The 21,138-nt window shown below is 39.9% G+C and overlaps 1 protein-coding gene and 1 long non-coding RNA gene across 14 annotated transcripts in view; one reads left to right on the top strand and one right to left on the bottom strand.

Moving 5' to 3' along the window:
- The window catches only part of ESRRG (estrogen related receptor gamma), a 581,036-nt gene that overhangs the window by 292,845 nt on the left and 267,053 nt on the right, over nt 1–21,138 (bottom strand). The gene's annotated exons all lie outside the window — the stretch shown is intronic.
- Nucleotides 5,109–12,248, top strand: LOC140846143 (uncharacterized). Its single transcript, XR_012125061.1, has 2 exons — nt 5,109–5,179; nt 10,720–12,248. It is a non-coding gene; the product is annotated as an uncharacterized lncRNA (long non-coding RNA).

Genomic DNA, 21,138 nt, shown 5'->3' with positions numbered 1-21,138 from the left:
TATCCCAGGAGTTTCTGTATTGCTTAAGGCAAAATACTCCAGCACACGTTCACAACTCTGAACAGTAAACATTTTTCTACCTTATTCTGCCTCAGGCTCAGTGCCTGTTTAAATGTCTGTGGATAGTTTCACAAGCATACAAGACTCCACAGTTACCAAAAATAATTATAATTTAAGGACTTGTCAATTTCAGCAACAACATAAAATTTACATTTTAAAAATCCAATAATTTTAGCTGTGGGGAGATACTCACTGGAAACACATTGTTTTTTTTTTTTTATTTCAAATATGATCAGCTTCAAGGATGAGATGCAGCAGATTAAGTTAATCTCTACCAGGTTATTTCTTACCATTATTTTCTTAAATCCTCCCCCGCTTCAATCAAGAATAGGAATGTTAAGGGCTTGATGCAGGGAAGGAGCATAGATTAGTGGTTAGCATAATAGCATGAAAGGCAGGAAATGCGAATTCTATTCTTGGCCAAGTGGCCTCAGGTGAGCTCATGATTTACAGCCTCAGTTTCTCCATTTATAGAAGCACTGCACATACCACAAGTGAGAGCTTCACAGTGGCGACTCTGTTGAGTGCTATGTGATTGCTGCGCATCACTTTAAAAGGATTATCTTATATAATCCTTTGAAGTAGCTAATATTAGTATCCTGATTTTTATAAATAAGGTAACTGAGGCACAGAGATGTTAAGTAAATGGCCCAAGGTCGCACAGCCGAGAACTAACTGCAAATTATGAGCTCTGACCCACAGACCACACTGCTCATTAACCATCAATAGCATTATCTGGAAAGGGCTTGGAGGAATGGCATATCCCACATACCCATCTGGAAAAACTGCAGAATAGGGGGCCAGATTTTCTGTCTCCTCTTGAGGCTCTGCGGCTGTTCCCTCAAGCCCACACACACTAGGCCACTCCTGCCACCTGCCTGAAGAGGAAGACCACCGGCACTCAGGCCTCCCTGGCTACGCTGCACCTGGTAGCAGCCCCCACACACTGCAGCTGCCACACAGTACAGCTTTATCTGCCAGCTGAACCCGAGACATGTGGGTGAACACAGCTGGTGGTGGGAGGCTCAGATTTCCAGAGGACTGAACCCTGTGGAGCGCCAATGTCACACGACCATTAGGAAAGCACATGCTTCCGGCTCATTTTTCCAGCATAAATGTGTGGACTATTTAAACCTCCTCCCCCTCCTCTTCCAGTTCTTAAATGTCTTCCTGGGGGTAAAGTTCAGCTAGGGAGATACTGGCCATATGTCATTTGGTGTCACTATTTTCTTTGCAAAACGAGGAACAAACCCACAGAAAATGGCTTCCAGAGGGGAATTGTCACAATTGCTGACAGTGCGTATATTAAATGGCAGACTTGCAAAGTGTGAAAACAACACTGCCCTCCTCCACTTAAGCCTGCTGTTTGCAGAAAAAGCCAACATGAACTTGACTTACACAGACGCCCATAGAACGCCTCTTTCACTGCTAGGATTCATCTCAGGTGTCACAGCTGACTTGCCAGAACAGGAGCGGAGGTTTACAGGTCTCACCACACTGCGTCCTTGGTTTTCAGATACACAACTTCGGTAAGTGTTCATTAGGAACTGTGGTCGTTTAACACATGCTGTAACTGTGAACTTTATAAGAGCTGTTGGTCTTCACATTCCAGGACTTTGGTTAAGCAGGGAATAGTAAAACAATGCCTTTTATGTTTAAGCCCAAAATAAATAAGCAGTAAGGGATGTACAGTCAAAGAATTCGACATTCAAAAACGCCTTAGTTTTTTAGTGTGTTTGGAATAGAGTGGCAACTAGTACACACCTAACTTTGGTGAAATTCAAGAGTGTTTACATGTGATTGCTAGATCAATACTTGCACCTTTAAAATACTAAACTGGGTTCAGAGAAGCCTGCTATTCGCTAAAATATAATTGCAGGGAAGAGAAATAAGGAACCATACATATCACTTTGAAGACGTTTGGAGAAACTTCTCCCTATAAAGATGCCTTTCAAAGAGGACAAGCACTGAAGGTTGGCTTAATAAAAAATATCTTTCCAAATAAGTCATGTAAGCAATTTGGGGCATACATCAAGGCTGCTTTAGAGAAAACACATTTTGGTCTTTTTATATTCAAATATTCTCTTCACAAAGCCCTGCTTTCTGTTGGTTCAAAAATCAAAACTAAACTTAAACAATTTTGTAGCAAAGCATCACATACTGTAAATTCCTGTTACAAAAGAAAAAAATTGAAGAATTAAAAACGCAGGGACTTGGTGAGTTAATATAGAGCAGATTTCCTTAAAATACTTTGGGAAAATTGCCCTAAACACACATCAAATAATGTCTGAACTTGTGAAAGACCCAAGGAAGCTAACTCTTCTTTCTTCCTACAAATACTGAAAAAACAGCTACAAGATCCAAATGAACTGCTGAACTCAATCCTTGGTCTTTAAACATATTTCATTAAAATAGCCAACGTACCCTCTAAGTACGAAGAAGAGGTATTATAATAGCATTCTGCAAAATGAATCAAGAACACATTGTCATCAACTCCAGCAAAAATAATAAAGGCAGAAAAGATTAAGATGCAAATACATCTTTCGGAATTGCAAAATGGGTTTATAGGTCCTCTAATAACAACTTTTACTCAAACCTTACATAAATAGGCTTAGATGATACAAATATTATGTGGGCTGCGTGGACACCCCCCAGGTTCCTAATCATGTTTAGGGATTACTTGATAGAACAGAGACATTTCATTCCTATTGGGCTGAGGGATTATAGCAAAGAAACATCTAATATTCCATTTTTTAATTTCATGCATTTTTTATTTACCTTTAATGATGCTGTATATATTCATCATCCTGAAATATTAAAACAGTATGAAAAAAGTAATAAATTGGTGGAAAATTTAGGGAATCGGAATGCAACAGCACGCAAATCATACACTATCAAGTGCTTGATACACATTTAAAATTACTGCCTACTACTGCAAAGCCAAATTCCTAGCAGATTTCTGAAGCACAAAGTCACAATAAGAAGATCAGCAGAACAGACTGAAATAATAGAATATTCATCCCTCTAATCCATATGCAATTCTTTAGGGCTTTTTTTTTTAACAATGCATATGAGGCCTGACTGTATTCAGGATTTAAATAAGTTGTCTCTCTCTTTCCTGTTCCTATTTTTATAAAAAATATATATATATATATACAGTTATCATTTCTGCATGGCTGCACCAGTGAAGACAAGGTTAGCACATTTCCTCACACCTCAAATGAAACAATAGCATCTCTAAATAACAAAAGCATAAAGCATTAAAAAAATACAATTTATTCATCCCACTAAAACTTCTTTAAACAGCTTTTTGGGAAGAAGTAAAGTTGGTGTCCTTCTTGGGAGAAATGAAGTGATGTTTTGTTCCTTTAATGACCGATTAGTGGATTGATACAATATTGCATTTGAATACTGACAAGAACTGCTGAAGGTTGGCACTTCATCTGCGCTTCATTCACCTTCCCTTGCAGAGAGATGAGATTGTGTCCACCAGGCATAAGCAAATATTGTAACATGGAATAGAAAATTCCAGAGGAATAAGCCACCATCCCTTAGCTCTGTGTGAGCACTTTAGGGAGAGCACTTGGGAGTCTGGGAAAGGTAAGGACACACCAGACATCAGATGCCCAGGGGTCAGTACCACTGTAAGGTGCCCAGCAGCTGCACCTTCAGACTCAGCCCCCGTTCTCATTGCCCCGTGTTAACAGCCATTGTCTTCCAGCAGCTATGGTGCTTTCAAATCATCTTCTGGTGTCTTTGTCTACTCTGATTTATTTTCTTTAATGAGCACTTACTGTCTTCTAACGAGAACCAACAAAACAGAAATGATTGCAATTGCTACCTATACTTCAAAGCTTCAAACACGTCTCCTTCTCTAGGAGGCTTTCTTCCATTCACCCAAAGTAAAAGGTCCCTCCTTTAGGCTAATGTTGCTAGCAAAATCTTTATGGCCCAACCATGTCCTGCCTTGTGGTATAGTCCTTTGCCTTATAAGCATGGCTTTTATAGGATTAAATCACTTTAGGGCAAAGGCTGGGTCTCCTTTTCATTGTTTTCTTTCTGTAGTACTGATCACAGGCCTTTCCACCTCGTGGGTATTCAATCATTTGTTGCCATTGTTGAACTGATTAAAAGCAATATTATTCAGCGTTTTTATTTGTTTTAAGCACTGTTTTCAGCTCACTACTCCAACCAGACAATTCTACCAGTTGTGGATGTGGTTAGTTGCTATAAATGATGCTAAACACAGATACAATGCCTCGTAGAAAATAAATCGTACGGGGGGCTCACCTGCCCTACCACCTCACACGCTGACCCACCAGGACAGGAGAGTAGGCAGCTCTTCAGAACAATGAAAACATTGGCAGGACATGGAGTAGAAACAAACAGTAGAATTTTAGAAATAAAAATACCCTTTATCATCTAGCAATAGAAATATGTATAGGAAATGAAGGGGGTATACAGCAGAAAGGAAAAGAATAGAGTTCTTCCCTCCACTTAGGAGAGAAAAACAGGAGTTTCATTAGGGAAGAGATGCTCCTATACCAAAATTTAATAAATATAAAAGCTTAGCCTGAGAAAATTTTAAATGAGAAAGAAAGCCTTAAGGAAGTTCTCACATTCCAGACTACAGCTCTTAAAATCCTTTGCCAAGCTCTCTTTCCATTTGCTGGCAGTAATTTGTCACTGTTTCTCTTTAACCTCACAGTGCATTCCAGAGTCAAGATAAACTGTGAATCCATCCGATTTTAATCCAACTCCTCTTGAAATTTTTAAGCTTATTCCTCCATTCCTCTGTAAAAACATTAAGACACCCAAGGGAAAAAAATAATCAAAATGTGGAGTCATGAATGTCAAGAAGAAAAGAGGAGAAAACTTAAAAGCTGATGTGCATTGTAGGCAAAATCAAACCTAATGTCTTCTTACACCCTGTCTGTCTTACGTCAGGACAAACTGCCTTAGATACTAGTTATGACACAATAATCCTATCTATGACATGGTATCTTTTTTCCAGCTCAGGTTCCCATGCCAGTAAGCCTTTGGGCTCTAGGCAATCATTCAAGAATTCAGGAGTGTTCTCAAGTTCTTGTGTGAACCAAGATGTGTCAACTCAGAGCAGGTGGTACAGTTACTCTGAAATGCTTTGCTGAGTGCCTCCAGTTTTTGGCTAAAGCCTCTTACGGACAATATACTGGTTGGCAATTAGCCACGCAGACTTGTTAGGATTAATAAGTTATCTGATATTTAAAACTGGTGACAAGATGTCAAGGGGTCACATATGACAGGGTAGAGAAAGTGGTAAGACTTTGCTAATTTTATATTCTATACCAAGTGCCAACTCCATTCAAGAAAGCTTTTCTTCCTTTCCCATAGAAATATTCCTTCCCTTGTCTAAATGTTCTCTCTCTTTATGGTTTCATGAACTTTGTTTTACCTGTTTTTGTGGGCTACTAATATTTGATCAGAGGTATTTTGGAAAAAATTTCTCAAACCTGAATAAACTAGATTACAAAGTTTTTAGATCCCGATTTGGTTTTATGGATTCAGTTATAGGTATTTGAACTAAAGTTTTAGCAAAGCCTGAACTAAGGTTTTAGGAGTACCAGAGTTAAGCCAATCATAATGGACAGTCGGGAAAAGCCATTGGCAACTGCTGCTGTCAATCCTCTTACTTTGTCTGCTCCATCCTCCTGGAACAGACGTGTGCTTTACCTTCACTAGTAAATTCAGATTTCCCTCCTTCCAGCCCATAGTCCCTTTTGTGAAGTTGCTATTGAAGTAGGAGTTTCAATTTTCTCTAAACATTTTACCCATTCAACTGGACATTTGAAATTGTTGGCATGTTGTGGAGTAAATAATGCTTGAATACAGAATATTCCATATGATTCAACCCAATACATTGTCTCAGTTGAGTCCCACAATGACATTTGGTGGAAGATACTATTATTTCCATTTTATTATTATTGTGCAGTGTCATATGACTACTCATGGACAAAAGCTGGGCTTTAAAATAGGGTCGATGTGGATTCAAAGTTCACGTGGTTGACGTCCGTGTTCTAAAATCCCTAAGGGACTCTCCACTACTTGACCATGCAGAATAGGAGTCAGAACTTGCAGCAAACATACCCACCTTTCAAGTGTTTGGAAAAATATGGCACAATAAATCACTGGATGTCAGACTGGGAGATCTCACTCTCTCTAAAAAGGTAGAGATGTATTTTTCTAGAGTTGTTTGAAGATGACATTATTTGACAGTGAATTTCAACCTTTGCATATGTATGTACTGTGCCCAAGTAGCTTAAAAAGTCACTTTTCTACAATGGAGTTTCCTTAAATAATGATACTGACTGAAAATCTGAGTGGATGACAAATAATATAAAATAACTAACACACAGAGGAAACCAGTTTTTTCACAGACCCAATTAAAACTGTCCCACGTGATCAACAACAAAAGAAAATTTATCTCTTGAAAACAAATAATAGTATCAAGGTTGTAATTTTACTTCTTAGCAAAAAGCTCACAAATTAATTAATTTAAAGAAACATGCACATAAAGAAGTAATTTTTTTTTTCCCAGTCCTTCCCTCTTAAGCTATTCAGACCCACTGGCACACACTTGTTGTTTGACAAAGTGAAGTAGGCAGGTGCGTGGAAAGCTTATCTTTTAAGTCTCTGAGGATTTCTGTTACTCCTAAAGCTCAGGCTGCTTCCGGGATTTCGTGGATTAACAGTGAGTTCCTTCATTTGTTTATATAAATGGGCCAATGGCTGTTGAAACACTTCAGAGCACTTAACTAAAGCAAACAAAGCTCTTGAACTTTAAATATCCAACAAGATGAGCTATTGACAAGTAGGACTTTAACTAGCAAATCTCAGTATCATCTGGAACCTTAATACAATCTTCCAGATTAACAAAGAAGGCCCACAATCCAGACATTTATCTCAGTTCAGGCTCCACACAGAAGACACCATTCTGATTTGAGACAAAGCTCAAAAAAATAATGTTGCCACCTAGTAGTTCTGTTGGCTTGAATTGCTGAGAATAACAATGGGTCTACCCAACGAGGAAAGGGGAAGAGGGTCTTGGAATTGTATGTTAGCCTTCTAGCATTTTGATTCCCTCCTACTACTCACTCCTTAAAACAAAGATATTTCAGGGAGAAATCCTGTGATGAGAACCTTAGATTCACATCAGGGTCCCCTGGATTTCATTCCCAGAATTGCCATTATCTGAAAGACTGACTGTGCTAAGCCACGAACCCTCTCTGAGAATCCTATTTCTGTTCTGTAAAGATAGTAGAAGGATGAAGCAAAGACCCCTGGCAACTAATACTGCCAATTATTCTACTATTTAGTGGATTTACAATGACAAAATTGATTTATGTTGGGAGCTAGAGAAGGAGAGCCATAATACTACTGCATATAAGGTTATATAAAATATTCCCAAAGAGTAGGAAAGGACTATTTGTGTTGTTTCCTTTATGTTTGGAAAGAAACCAACTGTGTGTTTCCCTGGTGATTTTAAAGATGTTAATATCGTGATGGCATTAGCGATGCTGGGGAGCCATTCTTTGGGGAGGACTCCCTCACTACCCAGAAGTCCATTTGATGCCACTTCACTTTACAAAAGGCCAACATTAGTACATGTTTTCACCAACCAAAGAAAACCCCAAGAGGATTTTTTGCTTTAATGAAGTGGTAATTGCTTCTTCACTTTATATCATTTCATAGGTTTCATAGGCCTATTTTTCACATAGCAGGAGAAACCTGCATTTCCCTTTGGCATTCCATAGCCTTACTTTAGTGAGTGCTTCGATAAGGCTTTGTTTTCGGCCAGGACAAAAAACATACAAGAAAACACATTCTTTTTAAGACATTTAAATCATTTGACTTTGTTTCCATTTTCAGTTCTAGGCTAACCAATAAGTTAAATACCAGCTCTTCCCAACTGTTTTTTTTTTAATTCAGCCAACTTCTCATCTAGAGTGTTAGAACTACCAGGTTTCTGGTGGGACTAGAAACTTTCTTTACAGGATGCGGTATTAGATTAAAAGAGATTCCTCAGGGAAATAAAAAAACCTACTGGCTACTGGCCTATGCTTTCATAACCTACAATGCAAAAAACATTAAAGTATATTCACGGTTTTTGCTCCTGACCGACTGCCCTCCATTGCAATGAAAGATGTCAGTTTTGTATACACTTTTCACAAAATGCACCTGGCTGGAGCTCTAAGGCCAAGGGGATAGGTTTTCAGCTGTAAGACATTTATTTTATTTAGCCCTTGTCTGATACAACCACATGCACATCTAACAAGCCAAGTCCAGAGAAGGTAGAAAAAGACATTCTTTCCTCCACATTCCTGGAGAACTGCCACAGGCGGGGGTAATGCCCAGGGTCTTGTCTAGTGCCTCTCTGCATTTGAAGCTGCTTCATTCTTTTCTGTTTCCTTCTCCTTCCTCTTTTTTTAAAAGCCTGTATTAGAGGGAGTGTGAACCTACTGAATGATAAAATGTTGTTTTAGGCACAGATCCTGCAGGGAATAGCTTTTGAAATTCTCCAACATGCTAAGTTATAATTGGGTTTTAATGCATAAAATGGCTGAGTAATTTAAATGTTTAGAAAAGAAAACAGTCTTTCCTAGAGTTTATGAAGTGGTAAGCCTATTTCTTATAATGATTAACTGTGAGTCATCCTTTCAAACATGAGCATCCACTAGCATATGCTTCAGATAAGGAATGCTAAAGGTACACAGCAATTTACCAAACTAGTGTCTTACTATGGCGGATTTTTTTGTAGCACATTTTTGTGGGTAAAAGGATGGCAAGTAACAAACCATGAACCACATTGAGTTTGCTGTCTACCTTACTCACCTTACTAAATGAAGAATAATTTTTTAAAAACATATATTCAATATCTGTCTGCATGTGGTCCTGCTTGAAGACAGAGATATACTAGAATCAAGAGGTCAGTAGCTTACAGAATTTGTCTCAGTGGCACAGAGGACTATCCTTGATAACTTGATCTGTCTGCCTGCCTCTTATGAGAGCCTTTCTTTGCCATAAGGTTCTGGCCCCACACCATGAAAATCATGGCAGTATAATAGTTCTCTTCCCCGTCTCATGACAAGGTATGCAGAAAATGCAGGCATCATTACCTCTCCTTGTCCGTTCTGAAAGCTCCAGGCCTAGAAACAAGTCCTTTTTTGTATATGCTTTTCACCACTTAAGGCAAAGTTTGGATGGAGAAATCCTTGGCCTATGCCTTAGAAGAATAATATGTGGGGCTGAACTCCACCACTATTGTTATATGTCTGAAGATTGCTTGATGCTTGACTCAAAAAAAAAACAATAAAATGTGGACAATAATACCCACATTGGGTTGTTATAAGTGTCCAGTAGGGTAATTCAGGCAAAAGGTATATTGTAAGGAGCTTTGCAAATGCAATGTGTTATCATAAGGAAAGGTGTTAGAACATTTCAGGGACTGCAAGAAGGAAAGGAAAGCCTGAAATCTGAGATGGTGGATTCTAAGTTGCATTTAATGCAAGACAAATACGTTAAGAAATGAATGAGACAAGTCAGTTTGTTTCCTGTTAATGCTAGAAGTGTATGTCGTGGATAGAACTAAGCAGTCTTGGGTTGGAATCCAGTCTCCCCCACGAAAGAGCAGTGTGACCTCAGGTAGTCTGCTTAAACTCCATGAAGCTTTTCAGATGGAGAAGGACTTAAAGTAACATGACTCCTTGGCATCAGCCTCCTAACCAGGACCCTCTGGAAATATAATGGTACTGTATTCTCAGCCCAGTATTGAAAGGTACATGGTCGTAAGCAGGTGAGTCTCCCATAGTTTACCAAGCCGCAGCTTTAAACAGATTTAATCCATTAAATCTTCCACAGCAAAACCTTTCCAACCACTGAAGTCAACCCTATTGTCTGAGTTAAAGTGTCAAAATCAATCTTATAGCATCTTGTTGGGAGTATAAATGCCCAATCAAGTTTCTTTTATTTCCCTTGCCAATGAAACTTGGGGGAACAGGAAGATTTTCCTAAATAGTCTCATTTTCTGACACATTAAGGAAGGGCAGGTAGCATTACTTCAAATCTAAGCGAAGTTCTAATGATAAAGCATTCAAGTCACCATGATTCAAGCAAATGTTTAAGGAACACACACACACACACACACACACACACACACACACAAACAAACATACAGATGGTGTACAATCAATAAATCAGCATGCATTAGCTTAAGATACAATTCTAATACACTACAATTATCTGCACCTGTAAAGAAATAGTACCTTGAAATGTAGTATCAGAACCAAATGTACAGTGTGGAATAAACGTGTGCTGGCATATCTACTGACCTTGATTAAGTACTAGCTGTGTGATCTGGGCTCGCCAGCTATATCAAGCACAGTTTACCACCTGGCTCCGAAGTCCAGATAGGTGATAAGCAGAGGTTAGTGATAATCATGCTATTGTATTATATCAGTATTACTGGATATCATGTGAGAATTATTTTATAAATACATCCCAATGTAATTTCATCCTTACACTAGTAAGCCTTTGAGGTGGATATTATTATCCCATTTCACAAATAAGGAAACTGAGGGTAAGAGACATTTCTGAATCCAAAGGTTTTGCTCTTTATTTTAGGCCATGCTACATGATTCCAACTTCAGACTGGACGCAAGAGTCTTCAGGGGAATAACACTGTTACTACTTCAGTCCTCAGTTCAGAAAGGAACTTGAAATTCTACCTCCATACTTCTCCATACTTTGTTCTAGAGGGCTTGGAAAGCTCTACAATGATCAGCTGACCAAGTGATGATTAGTAACCTTCAGTACCTACAATTAGGACAGGATTGTTATGAGAATGCTTAAGTTCCTCTGTCCTTCCCAGCTATGTCAGAAAAAGGGTGATCCCAGCTGTCTGTCACAGGCATTGACACTGGAGCATTGGCTGCTTCCAAACTGAAAGAAAAGTACAGCTCAGATTTACAGGTTATGACCACAGAAAAGGCCTGGAGGTATTATTTATATTAAACGGTAACAGTATAATTCTGAATATAATGGACTTACAGGGATTTTCATTTTCTTGAGGTTTGTATTCTTAAAATATTTTACAGTAGATATGCACTATTTTGCTCTTGAAAAGAAAGTTATGTTAAAAATAATACAGTGATAAAGTGATCTGGTGATTTTATTTAAAAAAGTATCTCTGAGAAGTTCTCTCTTGCTATACTAAGACACTCAGCTTATTCTGTTCTGTTCCGGTTTTTAACACTTATTAAGTTATGATCTGTAGTTGTGTTGTATTTGTTTGATTTCTGATGGTACCTGTGGGAAAAGCTATGATAAAATCTGAGCTCTGGCCCTCACTAACTGCATGAGCAGGAGTAATTTAACCTATCCATATCCTCACCTAGAAAACAGAAAGAATAATATGTATCTCCTTGCACTGGAATGAAATTTCTTATAATTCTCTAGTCCTCTGTACTTTTCTTCCTTCTTGATAAATATAGAACCTATTTCATATAAGTTATTTGACACTAAGACTTTCTTAATTGACTTCTTGTATATTATCCTATTTCACCAACTGGTTAAATGAGTAAAAGGACACACACCTGTATACAGTGTCAGGTTGGATGTTTGGAGAATATGAATGGTCAATAAGACCTGATAGGTCCATATAAGTAACCACAATTTAAACGTAAAGGGAAACTGGAGAAATGTAAAATTAATTCTGAATAGAACCAGAAGCAAGAAAGACTTCATATATAAGGGGGCATTTCAGAAGGGCCTTGAACGATGGTCACAATTTCATAGGCTAGAAATTGGAGACACATTAGCAATGAGTGAACATCTCCCATGCCCAAAACCCAGAGCTTGGATGTGGGGGCTATTTCCCCCAGGAAGGGGACCTCCAGATGGTCCTCTCTGGAGCATGGGACCTTCAGAGCACTCTTAGCTATGAATGAAATGGATTTGTGTGACATTTGACAGTAGTCCTGTTACAAAACCAAATTTATAAATATATTCAGCAAATTTAAGGACTGAAGGCAAGGTGTGTTTTTGTTTGGCTTTTTGGCTGAAGAGATCTTAATGTATGGACTTATTTACCTGCTTCTTGCTTGTTTGGTTGTGGTGGTGGTGTTTTTTTTTTTTTTTTTTTTTTTGCAAAATGCATCTTTCACAGAAGGAAAATATGCAGAGGCAAACAGAGACCATGTTACCGAGCTACCTAACCTATGTTTCCATGTCTGCCAAGTGGGGACGCTAATAGTCCCTACATCACAGGTTTATAGTAAAAGCTTTATAAACATTTAAAACAAAGGAAAATGAAAGTCATGTATCAGAATATACCCTCTCAACAAAATAAATTATTTCTGGGAGTGGCATGTACACACACACACACACACACACACACACACACACACACACACACCAAGCCCTCTTCCTTAATATTTTAGAGATTGCTCACCTCTATATGTATTGGCATTTTTTACAAATATAAAACCCAGGCAGAGTGTAGTAATACAAAATTACAACTGGTTATAAAAAAGTCATTTAATTATTTTTTCACGTCTAATTAACAGATAAAACCAAAGGCTGTATTTCAGTGACCAGTAACTTTGTTACTGTGTTTTTAGTGATGTTGGAACTTCTTTGTAAAGAATGATGTCCTCTTATCAGAAGCACATCTCCGATCCTTTCTCTTTTATTAACCCATCATCTTAGTCTACATTGTCTTCATAACAACTGATTATGGTACCTAGCTCAGTTGACATTTGTCAATTTGCTTGCGTCCCAATGCCCCATGGTTAGAGATACAAACACAGCATTAAAGATCATCCTACATTATATGCACGCAGAGAAGGGGCTCAAATCCTTGCTAAAGATACAAAGATCAATGGGATACAGGTATATATGAATATGCTTAAATGGCATTTCACTCTTTATTTTAGAAGATGACACTGTCCAGGAAATGTGAATTGCATTAACAGAACGGCCGTGGAATTCAATGTACAATTAACAGCCCCTTGTATTGTTAACCTGCAATGTTTATTCTTTCTCCAATACTGTAACTATTACTCAAAAAGCACCAGGGCTCCAGCCCAAATGGAGTGTTTCTGTAAACATGCCAGCATACACAAGGAGACCCGAGAGGTTAGACTTTGGTACCCCACCACCCCAGCATCACTGCAGGAACATTCACTGACCAACCGGACACTGTGCTCACTTCCTTCAGAGATGTTTTCATGTAATTCCTTACAACTACTCTTCCCATTTTACTGACGAGGAAAATGAGACACAAGGTGAGATAACATATTTAAGAAGCCTGTGACTAATGAGCAAGGACTCCCCCAAGTTTCATTCTTAACTACCGTACTTCACTGCCCTTCTCACCTCTTAGAGAATCTATGGGATTAAGTAGTGGCTAAAATAGCCTCAAACTCAATATTGCAAAAACTGCCATCTCAGTAAAGGCCTAAAAAAGACCATGTTTTGAAATGAAAGCATCAGTGTGCTGCCAGCAAATACACATATATACCCAGGCATTGTATGAACATCTTCTCCCTACTGCAACTTTTAATGCAGCACCACATATGCACTGCAAGGTGCCATTAGGGCCTGGCCCCCTTCAAGTGTTCCCAGTCATGGGCACATTAATAACATAGTTAATATGAAGTGTTTGGAGCCTGCAGACCCTGTGACAGGTAAGACTCAGCCCGATTTCCTGACCACTGAGGCCATGGAAGAACAATTGGGCAGATTTCATCAACAGCTCTAATTATGTTCCTGTCAAGTCCAGAGCAGAGTAATCCATAACTGGGGGGTGCTGGAAGGCAGTGGCACGGAACCGTCATTTACGCCCCAGACACAGGATCCTTCTTGTAGTTAGTGCGCGCCAACGCTTGACTAACAAGTGGGTTCCAAAAGGAATTTATCAGGGAAAACACGGCCCTCTCTGCTGCGGAGGCTTGTCAGGTGTGCGCTTCTGAGGCGTTAGGAGATAATGACTTCTAGGAAGTCCTGTTTATGCAACCATCCTTAGTTCAGGGCTCTCTGCAGCCTCAGAGCTGCAGGTTGTGAGATGTAGGCTATCGGCTCCAAGCCCTTCTCGGACTTTTTTCAGCTGCTAGATTTGAGTCGCGTCTCTTCAGAGGATTTGGGGGCAGACGTTTAAGTGTGATGGGAGGATGCTGAATAGAGGGAGCCAATGAGGAGTCAACTTATGGAACAGATTGTTTAAAAAGAACAGTTCCATCCTCAGATAGCATTATCATCAGAGATACAAGGATATTGTTAAAAGAAGAAGGGGGAAAAAAGGACCCTTTTATGAAGCTATAAATAATGTGTTAATGGAATGTGCAAAGGAATTGTTAGGAACTGTAAACTGAAATGTCACAATACCCCCGCACACGCTCCCACCCCCACAACTGAACTTGGAGACAATTAGAAGAGCGTGAGGGACAGGAGGAGAGGGGAGGAGAGCGAGGGGACGAGGTGGGGACAGCAGCCTGCAATTCTGAGTGATTTTTCCCCTGCGATCTATATTGGAATGCAACTCCTGTTCTCTCCAACAGGGTAATTTTATACATGGTATACTTATTAAATATTTCACAGTGGGGAGGGGAAGGAGGAGTATGTGTCTGCTGCCCTCTATTTTTCTTTTTTTTTTTAAGAGCTAAGGCTGGTAATGTTAGCAGTGGCTTGATTATTATTACTGATCAGTTGTTAATTAAAATAAAATGAAGCTTCTTAAACTTCAACACCGTGTTGCAAATTATGCAAAAGACCCAACTAATTGCATTATTAGTAAAAATTACATTTAAAAATAGCTCTGCACAAAGAACTAAAATTATCTAATCTAAACTCACTTTTACCAAATGAAGCCTGAGGAGACAGAGTTCAGGGGAAAACAAGGGTTTTTTCTGCCTCTTATCCAACAGACAGACAGACACAAGAGATAGGGAGACAGACAGACACACACACACACACACACACACAGACAGAAAGTCTTAAACTTTAATACTAAATATTAACAGAAATAGTAAATAAATTTGGAATTACCTAAGATAAGCTATTAAATAACAAATTGAGGTCATTCTCAGCCAGTGCAACGTGATATACATTTGGATACTGTTAATTTTTGATCATCTACAAATAAAGTTCCAGGCAATGAATTGGGAAAAACGAGGAGTCATTATTATTACTAAAGCCTCCTTAGGTCTTTAAATGTAACACCTGGTCAGAGATGGGGTAGAAACGAATCCCAAGAATAAGAAGAAAGATACTTGCCTTTCACTGAACACTTAACTGAAAAATACACACACACACAACACACACACACACACACACACACTAAGTACTGAAATATATAAATATATATATATATAGCAAGTATATATAAAGTTTAAGCTAGAAGACAATTATCCATTGTTCTTTTTTCACAAGTTGCTTCTACCTTTCACGTGGGTAGACAGCCAAGAGCTGTCAGCATCTGCAAATGATTCTTTGTGCTTTATTTGCTACATAGAGACTTCAAGGTGGCCACAGGTCCCTCTGGACTCTCTCATGCTGCACAAAACAAGACAGCGCATTCACCTCTACAAGGAAGGCCTACAAACCTGCTCACTGGATATTATTGTGCCTTAAATATCATTGCCATTTTTTTTTCTTTTCTTTTTCTTTTTCAAGCCACCACCATCTCTGCTCAAGAAGAGCCTCTATTTTAGCAAAAAGGAAAACAATATATGGACAAAAGAATAATTACTATATACATTTTAGGGAATCCCCTCTTGTTCAACATTGACTGAAGATCCTAAATTGACTGGAAAATTCCTCTTAATTATTAGTTTTGGCAAGGTTCCTCCCATAGGTGGAGAACACAGCATTATTCTCCTAATCCCAGAGAGAGAGACAAATTACCTACTGAAATGCTATCCTGCTTCGGGGTCATATATATATAATTCTTGCTATAGACAGCCGAGGACAGAGAAGCATCTTACAGCTGATAACTCTGGAAATGAAAGTCACACCATTTGGTAAAATGGTCATATTATCTAATGAGTGAACTGGTCAGCCTGAGAGCAAACCCTGACACACCAAAGTCCAGGGGAAGACACGGCTGCCTCACAGCCATATATTCTTTTTAAAAATTCTTCACCACTATCTTTTTATTTTCTCCCCTGTAGGTCATCCACCATGATTTAGGAGAATAGCATAACAGATGAAAGGCAATGGTTGTGTTAACACTCAGGGTGTGGGTATTCACGGTCTCCACCACTTTGTTCTGAAGCTCCTGAATGGATGAGCCCAAACCCCTTAACTTATCTCATGCAATGCTTTGCAGATATAGTAAGTGCTCAAAAAATTGCCTGGGGATGGATCTTTTGCAGAGAAAAACTGGTCTTTAATCACAGGAACAACAAACGTTACACTTCAAATTTTATAAAAAGTATTATATTATTTGATCACAAGATATTTTGAAAATGTGTAATTTAGAAATAACACGCCAGGTGAGGAAATCCATTTAGTCATAAGAAGTCAAGGATAAGATCATAGCATCTGATACCCAGTTCCAAGGCTGTAGGTACCATTACTAGCCTTAGCTACAATTTCCTAGGCTATTTGTTCTAATTGCAATTACAATGCATCTGTAGAGCTGCAGGCTTTATGGTATGTTGCATCTAGGTAGATGGGTCATTCTTCAAAATCTGTACTCACTGTTTCTGTGAGAAATTTGACATCTAAAATTGGTCAGTTCGGACCATGATGTCATTGATAATCTTTTTTTATGTGTCTCTTAAAGGAACAGTCAGTAGGCCCTGTTTAAGGCTAAATTCAAGGAGAGAGAAAGATCGTGTATCTAAAGCAAGGGGGTTAATCCAATTAGTGTTTTCTCTCAGTACACCTGCCCTCAGGCTACTGTATGTAGCTGTTCATCTGAAAAGGGCTCTTCAGAGACTTTGCTGGGGAGGACTTACTAGCATCGTACTATCCACTCAGCAGGAGAGAGCAAGCACCAGCACAATAGCATGAGCAGCACAGATGTTGAGGCTGGCTTAGGGGGTGGGGGGTCCCCAACTGTCCTGCCAGGGAGTTATCCTCTATGCAGCATGGAATGTCACAGCTGAAATGAGGCCAAGGATCTCTAGCTACTCGATGGCAGAATGAATGTGGGGACAGTATCGTCCACCTAACAACATTGCAATGAGGATAAAATAAAATATTGTACAGTTAGTACATTTTGCAAGTGGACAACTGAATGAGAAAGACACAGAGTCAAAGATGGCTTAGAAAGGTTTTTAGTGTGGATGTTGGAATAGAAGGCGAGACTTGAGCAAAATCGCATAGGAGATGAAAACCTGGAACGGGAAAGAAGAAAAACTGTCTGGAAAACGGGTGTGTGGAGCTTCAGGAAGGACATCCAAGCAGCTCTGACCAGTACTGTGAAGTGTTATGGGAAATCAGAATTCAGTTTGGGACTGGAATGTACGAGCGGGTTTTACATGCATAGACATTAGCTCTGAAGCTCTGCTCATGGAAGATGATGATGCCAGCTTGATGCTGGTGGTTGGGCACCCATGGAAACAAAATGTTGCTTAAGGGAGAATTGTAGGCATGTATAGGGTCATGTAAGCTGAGGAATAACAAAGTGTCAGCAAAGAAAGGGCCTGTAAGTACAGCAGAGAGTTCAAGAACACGAGGACAGAGAAAAGAGCAGTGCATTCCATGGCAGAAAGGTCACTGGTGACCCAAGAGGCAGCAACTGAAGGACAGTGGTCAGATGGCACCAGGCCACAGGCGGGCTGAGATGACTTGGTGATCAGGTGCATGAAACATTTTTATGAGAAAATTGATGGTAAAGGAAATGCGATAAGCATAGCAGCTCTGTAAGAGCAGTTATCAAAGTGTATGGGAAGATTCTTTTTGTTGTTTGGTTCATTTTTTTTCCTAGACTAGGAAAGAGGTCATGGACAGTAGAGGAATTCAGCATGTTTGGGGCACATACTGTTGGAGAAGAACCTTAGAGGAAGGCTTGGGTTCAGGTTTAACAAGGAAGCACGTTTCACCAGAAGTAGGAGAGGAGAGGCGATGCCTGCAGCTCCGTTTAACTTGACAACGGAAAAGAGCAGTAAGACGGCATGCGTGACAATTTCCAGTCTTTTAAAAGAATCACGAGCTACCAGTAACAGGAGTCATGTGAATGAACAAAGCACAGCTCAAAAGAAGTATGAAGCTGAAATATTTGTATTACAGTATCTATTGAGGGAACTTCAGGTGATTTTTGTCGATGTCTTGCGAACAAAACAATGGCTTGATTCATTGAATTTTGTACTTTTTATTCCATTGTTCAAGAATCATGTGGGCCAAGTTCAGGAGAATCTCATTGTCTCAGAGAGAAGAATTAAAAAAAAAAAATGGACATGCTGAATTACGTGTTTGCCTCCCAAACAAGCACAATACCTCGGGAGCTCTAGGTCCTGCTTATGCAGAGTGAGGGAAGCAGCCAACGCTGCTATTTTAACAAAAACCTCAAATGGTAAAGTAGAAATATATTTTGTCATCACTAGACTCCTTTTCAAACCTAACAAAAATAACATTAAGTAACTGGTAGGTCTTAGATAACAAAAAGCTCAGTGCAGACATATTAACAGCAAGTCATTTAGAAACAAACACTTTCTCACCCTCTAGTTTCCTTTATTGTGATTATACCTGCAAACTTCACACAGTAAGAATCAGTTCTGTTAGTTTGTCCCCACTTGTGTAAATTTAGGACAGGGAGAATAAAATGAAAAGAAAATGAGGTTCCTTTCTCACCAGTGACTTAAAACCCATAGGCCATAAATCACTGATTTTAACTCCTCAGCTCTTATTATTTTGTTTTATTTTTTTACTGTTTTTATTTCTACAATAACAGGCCTAGCAAGACCATAATCTGCCAGTGGGAGCCTGGCACTAACACAATGGGATGACCAGCTAGGCAGCAGGAGGAACAGGCGATCTCTCTCTTCTTCCCTCTCTGTTGTTTAAAGGGGGCTTGGCGTGAATGAGTTTTACAAGAGCCACCAACCATTTCTTATTTTTTCCCCAGCAATCATCAATACCAGAATCAAGTGGCGCAGTGGCTCTGCAACACGTTGTGGCAGCAGGGTGAGCCCAGCATGCAAACATTTTGGCTCATTTAAAATCCTTGTGCAGCCGAATCAAACATGACAAGACGATGGCAAAAAGCGAGGCTATTATCCCAAATGAGAGCTAGTGGATGGCCGGAATCAGTTTGAGTGGCAGAGACAAAAGAGGGGGAAAGAAAAGAATTAACTGAGAATGATAATCTCAGATAAAACAGGCCGGTAGATATATAGGGATACCCACACAGAGACACCCACATGCACTCAGAGAAGACAGGGCAAATGTCTCCTGGCTCTGGTACTGGGCAGATCAACCATGAGACCCCTTTATGATAAAAAGGAATGCCAAGTAAATGGCCATATGATAAAGCATTGATCCACTCAAAGGTAAAGATATATTTAACTTCAAAAAAAAACAAAATAGTAATCCTTTCCATAAAAATCTTCAATTTTTAGAATACTAAAAATAAAAGTCATTTGATAGAAGTCTTCTATTTTTAGAATACTAAAAAAAAAACCTGTTATTTCATGCTTGAATTCATGTGCTGATGTATAATTGTTAGTACCAGAGGGAGAAGTGGGGAATCATAGATTTAGGACCAGCAAACCCTCAGGTAATCTGATGGCTTGTGCTGAAAGCCCAAAGGTTCCTTCAAGTCATCTTGTTACCAAGAGAATTATACGGGGGCTTCTGTGACATGGGGGCAGGGGACGACTGTGCAGTCACCACCTCCCACAGACACCAAACCTCCAGCTACCTATGGATCATTTCCCTCTGAAAAAAAGACCTGAAAACTAGATGAATAGCTTCTCCACATCAAGACAGGCAGGAGAGGCAGAGACCTGATCTCACCAAACCCTCGGCCCTCGCCCCTTGACACAAAACAAGAAGGGGTCTCACCAGTCTGGTGCACCCTTACCCCCAACCCCCTGGGACCTGCACTGCACAGATGAGCCCCTAAAATGTCTGGCTTGGAAAACCAATGGGACTAACATGCAAGGGACCCAGAGCGCTCTAGGAAGCTGAGATTTCCCTTTTACAGGGCTCTTGTGTGGACTTACTCTGAGACCAATTGAACAAACCACAGTTTGAAAAGCACCTAGACTATATGTGAAGAAGCCATTTGCTAATTTAAAAGAATCTGCTGCAGAGGCAGGGGACAAGTGAAACTCTGCCCAGAGGTGGAGGTGCTGGCAGATGTCATTTCTGCATTCTCCACAGACTTTACTAACACACAGGTGAGCCCAGATACAGCACCCCCTGCCACCTTGCTATGACAGGTGGAGGCTAGCGGTTATGGCACTATCCCATTGCCTCGCTGAAGCCAGAGAGCACCAGCGATTGCAGCATCTCCCATTTCCAGGCCAGGGCAGGCAAACGCAAGTGGTCATGGCATTCTCCCACTCCCAGCCTAAAGCCAGTACACACATACATACAAGGCACTCTCCTGCTGAATTTCTGAAGCCTGCAGGTGGACAAAGTCAAAATATTTTCCTGCTATCTTTCTGAAGCTGGTGAAATACTTTCCAACTGCCTAGCTAATGCCACCAGGTGCATGCAGTCCACAATGGATGTTCCTTGACTGCCAGCCCCTGGTAGGCAAGGAGCCTGATGTTCCTGAGCTCCACATGTAAGAAATAGAATAGGTGCTCTTGGCAGGCCACCAACCCCAGGACATGGACAGATAAGCAGACTGAAACACAGCCCTACTCTTCCTATGAAAAAGGCCTATTTACTTAGCCTGGGGCTTCAGCCTTGAAGGACAGGGCTCAGGTTTTCCACATATCTCACAGCTAAGGAGGAACTCCCAGGAAATGCAAGCAGGGACGTACCATCTTTGCATACCCTCTTAGTCTAGTTACAGCTTGATGACACATCCCAGGAAGGGATTTATACACTCATCTGGAGCTCCATCTTTTCTAACTGTTGTTC

Source organism: Manis javanica, chromosome 14, assembly GCF_040802235.1.
Source record: "Manis javanica isolate MJ-LG chromosome 14, MJ_LKY, whole genome shotgun sequence".
NCBI classification, from domain to species: domain Eukaryota; kingdom Metazoa; phylum Chordata; class Mammalia; order Pholidota; family Manidae; genus Manis; species Manis javanica.
Note: the sequence above shows the minus strand (reverse complement) of the source record. Positions and strands in the feature narration are given on the sequence as shown.